Source organism: Cucurbita pepo, chromosome 18 (assembly GCF_057944985.1).
Source record: "Cucurbita pepo subsp. pepo isolate OVF chromosome 18, ASM5794498v1, whole genome shotgun sequence".
In the NCBI taxonomy this organism is placed as follows: domain Eukaryota; kingdom Viridiplantae; phylum Streptophyta; class Magnoliopsida; order Cucurbitales; family Cucurbitaceae; genus Cucurbita; species Cucurbita pepo.
Genome location: NC_141815.1, coordinates 5,920,996 through 5,934,155, shown reverse-complemented (window position 1 = coordinate 5,934,155; position 13,160 = coordinate 5,920,996). Strand labels below are relative to the sequence as shown.

Below are 13,160 nucleotides of genomic sequence, written 5' to 3'. Positions count from 1 at the left end.
CTAGGCCTTTAATGAAAGGATGACAAACCGGTGAAACCCAAGGGGCAAGCCCCGAGGGACTAAGACTAGAACCAGATGTCCTAGAACCGAGTTAGGAAACTGTGGGAATCTGTAAATTAAGATGCGAAGAGAGCCTACAAGTAGGTGGCTTACTGAATATAATTTTTATACTCATTCCTTTCTACCTTCTTTTTTGTTAGGTGCCGGTCGAGGTGGAGGAGCTTTGGAGAGCTGTGCGGTCACAGAGGGGGTCGTTCCGGAGCGTCAGTCCCTTGTCGGTCTTTAGAGTCTTTTGTATTTTTTTCTTAATAATTGTATTTCCCGTTGGAAATATTTGGTTTTAATTTTGTATTCGTAATTTCTTTTTTTATTCATTTGAAACAAAATTTTTCTCTATTTTGTTTTAATTAAATGACATTTTTACCTTTTACTTTACTATTTATTCCTTTTTGTTTGTTTTCGATTTCATCTTTTTAGTCACGACTCAGCTTTTCCAAGCCTCGAAAAATCGGGTCGTGACAGTTTTGCATCTTTCTTGTAAATTCAATAATTTCTTGAAAGTCTAAAAATGCAAAGCAATCAAATGCGGTCTATTTTTTTTACTGATATTTTCATTACTGGAAAGACAAAAGTGAAAGACAACTTGGGTGTTATTGACCTACCGTAAAGACAAGTTAAAGACAAGTTGGATGTGATTGACATACACTCTCCAACTCGAGGGGGAGTGTTGAGATATATTATTTATGTAATATATCTTAGATATTATATCTTAATATTCTTTCCTTTACGATTTCATTTAGAGTATATTTTATTTTATTCTCAGTATTTAATTATTTTATATTTTCCTCATTTGTACCTCTTGTATCCTATTTAAAGGATATCAATATCAATGAGATTATACACCTTCCCAATTCTATTTCTATTTCTATTTCTCATTCTTAACATCTAACAGTGAAAACGGCGACTACACGGCGTCTATTTGTTCAAGGTGATTGTATTTAGGCCGGTGGACATTTTCACAGTGTTGGTAGGTCAGTTTAGGCGTCGAGGCTGAGGTTTTGAAGTCGTAGGTTTCGTTTCGGATTCTCACTGGAAAACTCAAGGTTTTCTTTCTCTCAGATTCCTTATTGATTTCCTTCATTGCAGGTACTCTGAGGCGATGGCTAAGAGGAGTTCATTAGCTGAAGACTCGGTGTTCCTTGGGGAACGTGGCGCGTGTTTCTGCGACCCTGCGTTATTCCTAGCAGTCGGCGGAAAACTCACGGGTTTTCCGGCAACTAAAAAGAACTTTCGTCCTCAAAAGTCTCAAACTCTTGTAACTCAGGATATTTTTCTCTTATTTCGTCCTCACGTTCCCACGTGGCCTCCTCAGTGTGGTGGTTCGCCATTAAACCTTAACGAACGCAGTGTCCCTATCTCAGGTTAAAATTCTTATTAGTTTTTCCTCATAACTCAAATCTTTTTTGAGTTGGAGGGGCTCGTAGTTTATTATGTGGATAGGGTCCGTCATGTATTTCCTCAGTATCGACATTGAACTACATCGTGCACTCCTGAGAGAGAGGGAGGTAGGACAAACTTATAAGCTAAGGGATCAATCCACGAGAGAATCTCGAAAGGCCCGAAGAACCTGGAACTTAACTTGCCCTTACGTCCAAACCTCAAGACACCTTACATGGATTCCACCTTTAGGAATACTAGTCCCATATCTCAAACTCCAAGATCCTATGCCTTACAACCGTGTAGATTTATTTATCTACTTTGAGCGGTATGCATCTTCGCTCGGATTTTCTGGACAGCCTCATTGGTGACTCGAACCAACTCAGGTCCTACCATTATAGGGGGCCATGCAAATGCAAACATATGCAATCATGCTCTTGGGACCTATCTCTATTCTCTATGGGTAACCTACAGTCTCAGACTACTATAGATGTGTAGTACTTCCCTATACATTACCCCGACATGCAAGTGTGAATCTCTGAGGGCTCGCACACCCCCTGGACCCTCTCTAGTCAAGCTAATCTGTAGCGACGTCGGGAGGTTAGCGGAACCCCTGGTGTCATGCTCCTAAAAATAACTTTCATCCTCGAAAGTGATTAAAACGTGAATCGATATTTCTCTCTCTCATCGTTTTGTCCTCACGTGGCTTCTTCAGTTTTTTTGTTTTTTTTTTTTGTTTTCATAGTATGTTAATGGAGGTTATTGCTTGGTTACATAGGGCTTTCATTACATGGACTTAACCTTTCATTTGTATGTCACCGGTCTGATTGATCTAGAATATCAAAAGTCTCGTTGAAGCGTAGACTTAACTTGTCATTTCATCCAAACCTTAGTATGCCTTTAATCAATGCCACCTTCAAGCCTACCTTAATCAATTCCTTATATTTAATAAATAGCTATATGGCTGGATCATATATCCTCTCATCAAAGTTAATGTGCTCAATAGAAAATGTTAAAGGTGTCAATACTAATGCTAGAAAACCTCGAGTATTTACCTCCCATTTTAAAAGTTTAACATTCCATTTTAACAATAAAAATCTTGGAATGCCCCATGGTCTAGCCATTTAACTAAAATAGAAAATTTTCCTCAAAATGAAAGTAAAAGATAAGTGGCATGCTCTTGTATTTATGTATATCAAAATACGGTTTAATTTTATAGTTCAAACATTTATCACACATAAGTTCTGTAAATATTTATGGTTATGGATTTTGAATCCAATAAGAAATTTAAATCTTGACTAATCTTATTTTTGAATGACATATTTTTAAGGTTTTACATAATTTTTTAATATTTTTCTTGAGTTTCTTGCAATTTTCTAAGCATTATTTTCGTCTACCACGTCTTTCAACCTCTAAAGATTTAGGGTCTAAGGGTCTCAATAAACTTTCAAATTGAAATTTTAAGAAAAAAATTTAGAAAAATAATTCTCACGTGGACTTGAGTTTTATAATAAGGTATCATAAATGAAAAGATGATTAAAAAAATTGACGTTAATGGATAACTACTCATATATAACATTTGTAACCTTTACCTTGTTGGTCGGCCCTTAATCTCAAATTAATTAATTAATTAATGTTTTGTTGATGACAGATCTACCTTCAATTATTAAGAATTTTCAATATTTTGTTTGTCCACAATATAAGGTTGGCAATAACTATTTCAAAGTCTTTTTTGGTTCACTCAAATTAGAGCTAAAACCAAGAAGTTTCAGTCAAAACAAGATACCCGACGTGATGATGTGGTGACAAAATTGACATCATGAACCGGAGACAAAATTGACATCATGGACCAATCGAATTCAAAACAAGATATCCGACGTGGTGATGTGGTGACAAAATTGACATCATGGACCATCGACAAAATTAACATTATGGACCAATCGAAATATTACATTTATAACTTTGTAGAGTAACAAATGGTAGAGTTTTCAATTACATTTATAAAAGGTTTTCACTACGAATTATAAAATTAGTTCTAATTACATTTATAATAGTTGTCAATAACTTAAAAAGAAAATTATTTGAATTATAAAATTATTTCAATTACATTTATAATTATTTTCATGAGTTTTACTTTTAAATTTTAAATGTTACTCACGTTATTTTCATTAACATTTTTCTATTATATTATTACATTTATATATATATATATATATATATATATATATATATATATATATATATATAATAAAAATGAATTTAAAATATTTTTAATATTTATTTAAAATAATATATATATATATATATATATAATTAAATAAAATGAAATATGTGGTCTTTAGTTTTTCACGATACATTTAAATAAATAAATATTATTTTACTTGGTCCACGTTTTAGTGGTCCATATCAATTTTTATTTTTACAACTTGATCACTATTTTAACCCATCACCTCTTCATATTTTTCAGAACACAGAACATAGAACACAAATACATAGTTTGGTCGATCTAAATCTTTTTGCCTCCATTATTGCTCTCTCCAAAGCTTCCAATTTTATTTGTTGTTTATCTTATTCTTAAGAGATGTCTATTGTATTGTGAGAAAATTGTAAATCTACTACTTCGGAGAGTTGTGGTGTGTTTCTATAAAATTTCAGACAATTGTACCGGTTTGATCCTGAGCCGTGGAAAGGATTGAGTTTGCTCCTAAACTCGTAAAAAGAGCTGTGTACTGGTTTGAACCTGAGGCATGGAAACCTGAGTCATGGAAAGGATTGAGTTTTCTCTTGAACTCGTAAAAAGAGCGGTGTAGCGGTTGGGCTCTGATCGGAGGAAAGAGTCAAGAAAGGTTTATTCAAATTCCCAAGAGGCGCTTGGGGAGTGGAGTAGGTCGACTATAAAACTACGGTGTTATATTTTCTAACACTTTCCTATTTAAATTCTCAATTATTATTAAGTTTTATTGCATGCTATTAAGTTTTATTGTTATTACAAAAATTTAATCATTATATTGTTGAAACCCTATTCATACCTTTAGGGTTGCCATATCGATCCAACAATTGGTATCAGGTTGCTCCTATTGTTTTTTTTATAAACTTTATTTTATGAGCTTATGGCAAATCAACTTATTAAAAACGGTTTTTGTGAAGGACAATCAACTTGTAGACCTCCTTACTTGCATTTGCTTCTTACAAAAATTTTATATATATCATATGGATGTGAAAAGTGCATTCTTAAATGGTTATATTATGGAGGAAGTTTATGTAAAACAACCTCCTGGATTTGAAAATTTTAATTTCCCACATCATGCCTATAAGTTGTAAAAGGCTCTTTATGGCTTAAAACAAGCTTCGAGAGCTCGATACGATAGACTTATTAATTTTCTTATTGAGAATGATTTCAAAATGGGTAAGCTCGACACTACTCTCTTTATTAAAATTAAAGAAAAAATATATGTTATTAGTGTAAATATATGTGGATGATATTATATTTGGTTCTACTAATCCTTCTTATGTGAAGAATTTTCTAAATGTATGCATAATGAGTTTGAGATGAGTATGATGGGAGAGCCCACTTTCTTCTTGGACTTCAAATCAAACAACTGAAAGATGTTGACACGTGCTTATGGTTCTGCACGTGTCATATATACTGATATGTGTGAATTATCTGTGAATCGGTATGCTTATATTATGTTTATGTTATGTTATAATATGTGAATTGTATGATAATAATTATGGTACGATGTGTTCAAGGATATGTTCTCGATAGGATACGAGAAGGATGCACAAGACGAAATGTAACGATAGGAGTAAGATACGTTCATGAAGCGTTAAGGTTAGGTTACATATCGTAATGCTATGGATAGGGGAGATTAATGAAAGAATATGGTTAGGATATGGGTAGAAAGGGATAGGTTTGTGATAGATTGATAGAACGACAGCGTTAGGATACGTTCCTGTGATGATATGACTAAGGTACATTCACGTAATGATATGACTGTGATAGGTATAAGAACGTTAAGGCTATGATAAGTTAGGGAACGATATGACCATGAAGTGTTTACGATATGACATGTTTATGATACGATATATTGTAATGTGAGGGGTTATGTTTAGATTGTTTTGTGTGACCATGGAGGTAATTGTTGAATGAATTGCACGTTGAAATGACATGTTAAAAGCATGGAGCGTTATGTTATGTTTTCTAAATTGTATGTATACAACATGTTATGAAGGACATGATATCATGATAAATGAAATGAAATGTAACCCCGTTAGGATTATACGTAGAGTGAAAAATGAGAAATGAGATGTTAAGCGTGGAAGATAATAGCGGGGTTATATTCATTAATGACAAAAGAAGAAATGTTGGGGACCTCATGAATTATGTGTGCTCATGCATTTAGGGGGATACCCCTATTCAATCACGAGGGTACGAACGCATACATCCAATGGCAGGACAACGATCGTTATGTTTTCCATAGCGCTGCCATGACAGTTACTAGTTCTAATGGGTGTTCGGCTTAAGGAGCTCCTAGAGTATGCTCGCCCGACAAGGAAAGTGGCCCAATGGTGTGCGAACTGACTAGTGAGCCCATACTCACATGTATGGGCTGTGTGTAGAGTATATGGCACACGTTCAAATTACTCGTTAGGACAGTACCGTAGGAAAATAGATTGAAAGGATAGGTCCCGTCATTGCATTCGCATGTTCTTGCATTTAACCCCCAATAGTGGAGTCACTTACTGAGTATTTCTTTAAATACTCAAGCCATGTGCTACTACATTTTCCAGGTTAAGGCAAGACATTCCTGTATGGCCGACGACGACATCGCAACTTGAGACCATGGCACATGCATAGGATAGTGGTATTTATTTTCTTAGACTTAGGCTAGAATAGGATGTTTTTAACTTAAACGCTTATTATTTTATTTAGTCTTTTGTTGTGTCATTTTAAATATGTTTTCGAAACAAGTAAGTCTATGGCTGTGTTTTAAGATAAAAGTTATGTTTTATGGAATTTAAATAAAGTCTTCCAATGTTTATGGTACGTATACAGTAGCGACCTTAAATTAAATAGAAAATTTTGGATCGTTACATATATGGTTAGGATATGGGTAGAAAAGGATAGGTTTGTGATAGATCGATAGAATGATAGTGTTGAGATACGTTCCAGTGATGATATGACTAAGGTACGTTCACGTAACGATATAACTGTGATAGGTATAAGAATGTTAAGGCTATGATAAATTAGGGAATGATATGACCACAAAGTGTTTACTATATGACATGTTTATGATATGATATATTGTGATGTGATATGTTATGTTTAGATGGTTTTGTGTGACCATTAAGGTAATTATTGTATGAATGGTACGTTATGAAAAGACATGTTAAAAGCATGGAGCATTAGTTATGTTTTCTAAATTGTATGTATACAGCATGTTATGAATGACATATATCACGATAAATGAAATGAAATGTAACCCCGTTAGAATTATGTATGATACGTAGAATGAAAAATGAGAAATGACATGTTAAGCATGAAACATGATAGCGGGGTTATATTCATTACTGATAAGAGTAGAAATGTTGGGGACCTCATGCATTATGTGTGCTCATGCATTTAGGGGATACCCCTATTCCATCACGAGGGTACAGTCGCGTACATCAAATGGCAAGACAACGATCATTATGTTTTGCATAGCGCTGTCGTGACGGTTACTAGTTCTAACAGGTGTCCGGCCTAAGGAGCTCCCAGAGTATACTCGCCCAACAAGGAAAGTGGCCTAGCAGTGTGCGAACTGACTGGTGAGCCCATACTCGCACGTATGGGCTATGTGTAGAGTATATGGTACACATCCAAATTACCCGTTAGGACAGCACCGTAGGAAAATAGATTGAAAGGATAGGTCCCATCATCTCATTTGCATGTGATTGTTGCATTTAACCTCAATAGTGGGGTCACTTACTAAGTATTTCTTTAAATACTAAAGCCATGTGTACTACATTTTTCAGGTTAAGGCAAGACATTCATGTACGGCTGATGACGATATCACAACTTGAGACCATGGTAGATGCATCGGATAGTATTTATTTTCTTTGAGTTTAGTCTTTTGTTGTGTCATTTTAAAGATGTTTTCGAAACACGTAAGTCCATGGCTGTGTTTTAAGATAAAAGATGTGTTTTATAGAATTTAAATGAAGTCTTCCGCATTCAATGATTAGGATATGTGTACAATAGCGACTTTAAATTAAGTAGAAAATTTCGGGTCGTTACAAAAAGTCGTTTTATATAGAAAGAGAAGGGTTGAATATAGGAATATAAAGAGTCTTATAACATTTCCATTGAAGGTGTAATAACTTCCTTGTCGGAAATTGCGCACCTTTTCCGGCGAGAATAAATTCATAGCATAATATCTCTTCATTTTTGGCACCAAAAATAAAATCTCAACATAAAATCTAAAAAAAATAAAATTCCAATCCTTAAACATACACAAACGAATAGAAGCTCGAAATTTATATATATAATACAATATGATATAAATATATAATAGTTTAGTTTTGTATCTCAGCGATCAACGATGACATGTTATGTAACGATCCGAAATTTTCTACTTAATTTAAGGTCGCTACTGTATACGTACCCTAAACATTGAATGCGGAAGACTTCATTAAAATTCCATAAAACATACTTTATCTTAAAACACAGCCATGGACTTACGTGTTTTGAAAACATCTTTAAAACGACACAACAAAAGACCAAATAAAATAAATAAGCGTAAGTTAAAAACATCCTATTCTAGCCTAAGTCTAAGAAAATAAATACCACTATGCGATGCATGTGTGTTTAGGGATTAACCTAGACTAAATAAAAGTAAATGGATCATATATACCCTCAATTCCTAATTAGAGGCGTGGATTAACCTAGTCTGATTACTAAGAATGAAAAAAAGAAAGAAAGAATAGGAGAAGAGAGATAAAAGAAGATGAGCGTTTAGGGATTATAAGAGAGAGAGATAAAACAAGAATTGTTTGGTGGTTTTGGAAGAACTATTCTTGTCTTTTTAATCACTCAATTCCGTCAAGAATCAAGGAAGAACGAAATGTATGATTTTTGGGTTCTTCATTTAAACTTTCCTTCAAATTCGAGAGCTTTCCTTGGAATTAAGTTTTGAATTTTTAGTATGGTTATATTGGAGGAATTTTGCATAAGTTTCATGAAGGAAGTTGGAGTTGATTCAGACCCGAAGGTGGCATTCTCATAAACATCTAGTGGCTGAAAATATTTGTCAATTTTTTGTTTTTGATGATGTTCGAACTCGATTATTTGTTGTTGTGATTGACAAAAAATTATACATTTGTAACGATCAATTAAAAGTTTACGATTTTCGTGAAGAAACTAAGTTGATTTGAATTGTGGAGAGAAAGTTATAAAATTAAAGAAAATATATATAAAAAAAAAGAATAAAAAACTGGTTTGGAAGTTTAGGAATTTTGACGAAGGAGTTGAATGCATAGGTTATTGTATGTGAGAGAAAGATTCCAGGAATTTTGGAGCTCCTAACATGCGAAGAAGCTTGCTCGGGAAGACACACGTCATCCAAGTAAGTAACCACACGAACTTTAGGCAAATAGTACTTGTAGGTATCGCTAGGACGTGTTAACACACAAACATTCCTTACCTTAGGTGGTTAGATAATGCATGTTAAAGACTAAAGGTTGTTTTTGGGTGAGTGTATACTTATGTATGTTAGAAAATTATCGTTATGCCCCTAGGTTGAGATTTGTGAGAACCATGCTATTTTATGTATTATGCAATGCTAGAAAGAAAATATGCATGACTAGAATATGAGTTGAGAAATATGGATGAGTGTGGTGGTATGCATGATGAAAAAAATTATAAAAATTTTCCTATGATAAGATTTGTGATGAGTGATGTTTTATATGTTTAATGTTATGTCAGAAAAGAGGATGGGTTAACGTTGTCTGTGTTTTAGGTAATTAATGAATGTTATCTCTCCGACGAGCTTGTTTTGCTTGTATGTGTGCATGATATAATATGTGTTAGCTTCAGGTGTTTGACTATTTGTTCTCCCAGTGGAGTGTGTTTATCTGCAAAGAAGCAGGGTGTTAAAGTTAGGTTGGCTAGACAATGACTTAGGTCAGGACACCTCTAGTAGACTGAGCACCTAAAGATCGTGAGTGACGGTCAGAGGGTCTAGACCCTGATTCTCCTAAACTAAGAAAGACTCGAAAACTAAAAATAAAAAAGCCTAAAGTCAAAAGTCCGCGTTAAGTCATCTAGCCGCCTTAGGAACCCAAAGAACCTCCTCAGCTCCCAGGTATGACCAAGATGAAGTTTAAATTATGGATTATGTGCTTAGGTAATTGATAGGTATATCTCCCTAGAAAAGGAAGCATGAAATAACTCAATTAAGATTAGGTTGCTACATCTAGTGCGGTTTACTCGTTGACTTAGGCCAAAACGTTTACAGTACACCCTGCACCCCAAGATCAAAGGATGAGATTTGAGTGCACCTAGAGACTTGGATTTGCCTTGTGGAGCTAATCTTGAGCACCCTGGAAATGAGAGATGAGATTTAAACTTCCTAGAAGTCCTTAAGAATGTAGCAGACCTCCACGATAACCAAGGACAACCAAAGTACTTCTCCAGGCTGATAACAGTGTAACAGTGTCTACAGATCCGCCACTACCCATTCGAATCTGGTGGCGAACTAAGCACATGCCAACTATGATAATGTGAGCTTCAGCTTTGTGGAATGGCCCGTGGTCTCCTGAACAGGGCCACTATGTTGTAAACCTCTTCCTGAGAGGGGAGTATAGGTCCACGTCGGATAACCTATTAGCTAACCAGGACACGGGGATCATATCCCTCAAGCTTAGGTGACTCTATGGTCTTGAGGGATGGGCTAGCCAACCTCCATCACCCTACTCGTCACTCTCGTTCTACAACAATGCAATTACCTGAAACTATTTTTAACACTGGGTGAGTATTAAAAATATTCAATAAGATTGTAACGACCCTAAAGTTCCACGTAAGTCGCCACTAACGTCTCATGCTCATCTATAATGTCTCATGCTCATCTATAATGCAGAAATATAACTCTTACATGAACACCATTTGTAATGTAAACTTCAAAAAATGCTTAATTAAAACTCCTTAAGGTAGTCCTTTTCCTGATCTTAATGGGCTTCATCCCATAATTTTTTCAGTTTACACGATTGTTTGATTAACCGTGTGACTAGGTTTGATTGGTTCTAGCGGGGCTCGAACCCGCGACCTTCGGCTCATAAGACCAACGCTCTAACCAACTGAGCTACAGAACCTTGAATGCTTTTCTTAAATAAATGTTTGAATGAAAATAATATCCTCGAACTCTTTTTTTTTTCTCCAACTTTAATTGATAAGCTAATACATTGTAGAACTCAAAAGGGTTTTTCTACCATCTTTTATAAAAGAATACCATCAAATAACCATCATGCATGGCCTTCCTATCAAATTGCGAATGTCGGCCTAGCAATATGCCTCCAGCAAGTATGGGTAGCACATCACAAAGAACTTTATCTTTATGTTTCCCCAAAGTAAAAGATATTAAACTTGAGAAACTACCTTTATTGTTCCACTATCATTGAGACATTGAAGCTTGTAAGGTTTAGGATGGTGTTGAGTTGGAATTTGCAACCTTTTGATCAACATGGTACTTAATACATTGGTGCAACTTTCACTATCAATAACAAGACTACAAGGAGTCCCCTTGACTAAACACCTTGTGTGAAATAGGTTGTCTCTTTGATCATCAACATTATTCTCCGTAACTTGAGTTTTAAGAAGTCTTCTCAACAAGTGTCAAATGACTCCCATCTTCCAATTCTTCATCCTTCTCTTGGTTTTCTTCTTCAACTAGCTCATCCTAGTCACTTTCCTCAGTATCTGTGACAGCTTGTCCATTCTTGATGGTCATGACTCTCTTGTTAGGATCATCACCACTAATATGACCAATTTCTTGACATTTCCAAGATTTGATGTCTCTATTTCTTTCTCGAACCTCCTTGTATTCCTCAACTTTCTCTTTACCCTTTGAGGTCTCAACTTTGTTCTTTTTGTCAAGCTCATACTTTCCTCTAACCTTAAAATCTATCTTTTCAATATTTGCATCCTTTTTCCAAGTGTTGAAAGTTGTAGACTTAGGAATAACATACCTCTTGGAGTTCTTCTCCCAAGCTAGTTGCCCTTCGATTTTGACAGCAAGGTGTAACAATTCTTGCATATCAAAGTACGCTTGCCTATCCACTTGATGAGCAAGTTGTGTGTTTAACCCACCAAGGAATCTGGCCATTATATCATCGTTGTCTTCATCAATGCATGCTCTCTTCATAAAGACCTCCATTTCTTTGTAATATTCTTCAACACTCTTGGATCCATATTGCATTGTATACAGTTTTTCCTTGAGTACTCGAGAATAATGCTTAGGAATGTACATTTTTCTCATTAATAACTTCAATTCCTCCCACATTTCAATTGGTTCTTCATAATTTCTCCTCCACTCTGATATCAAAGATGAACAACATAATTACGTAATCACAAAATTCAGTTATAGAAAGCTTCAACTTTATTTCTTCACTGAAATTGTTGCAATAAAAAACATACTCAATTTTGCTCTCATATTGCAAATACTCTTCTAGATCAGATCTCCCATAGAAAGTTGGAAGCTTTACTCCCTTGACTCCTTCTTCTCCTCTCTTATATTGAAACTCTCTCTCACTTCTTTTTTGTGCTAAAATTTCTCTACCCCTTGTTCTACCTCTTCCTCTCCCTCAACCGACATCTCCTCCTTCCCCTAGGACTATGTCCCGCTAAAAGGGTGAAAGAACAATATCAACACAATGGTTCCAAATTTAGATGATTTAGAAAAAAAATGTCAATTGGAGTTTATTTGATATTCAAATAAACATGCAAATTGTCTAATGACAAGGATTTATAACCACAATATTAAGAACAATATGATTGGATTTTTTTTTTTTTTTTTTTTTTTAAGATCTAAATATGATCTACAGTAATAAAATGAGAATAAAGTGAGAAGATTACAAAGAAGGGTTGAACTCGCAGCAACAGAATAAATGGACAGATTTGAAGAAAAGAAAAACAACAGCATAAACGAAAAATAAAATGAATTCTAGAGTAGACCACTAAGATGCAACCTAGGCTATGATATCAAATTGATAAGGCAACCCTAATCTCAACAATTCATGTTTTTGTGGGAGCAAAAACGGTTGAATCAATAAAATTAACACCTCCTTGTACAAAATTCGGATAAACCAAGATATAATGCTAGAATTAGATTACTTCTTAAGATCAAAGATCTAGAGCTCAGATGCAATCTACTACAAGAATTGCAGTAAACTTATAAATGACAAAGATGATGCTCAAATTTCGAAAGGTGAAAGTCTCAATCTGAGATCTCAAATTCATTCATTCACAATCTCTTTTTTATGTAACAATTTGTGCGTATTTATAGTTACCCACAAAAGAAATTTTCAATTTTTCAAATGTCCACTAAAGAAGTTAGCGACCAAAATTTAATCCCGAACCCTTAAATCTCCAAAAAAAAAAAAAAGTCAATTTGACCAATGACTTCCACCCTTTTGCCCATACAATAATTATGAAATTAAAAGTAATAAATAAAGTTTTCTAACAACTTATC

The 13,160-nt window shown here is 34.7% G+C and overlaps 1 non-coding gene across 1 annotated transcript; it reads right to left on the bottom strand.

Annotated features, from left to right (window-relative positions):
* Positions 1-10,711: 10,711 nt before the first annotated feature.
* Positions 10,712-10,785, bottom strand: TRNAI-UAU (transfer RNA isoleucine (anticodon UAU)). The gene has a single exon. It is a non-coding gene; the product is annotated as a tRNA-Ile (tRNA).
* Between the last annotated feature and the right edge of the window lie 2,375 nt (positions 10,786-13,160).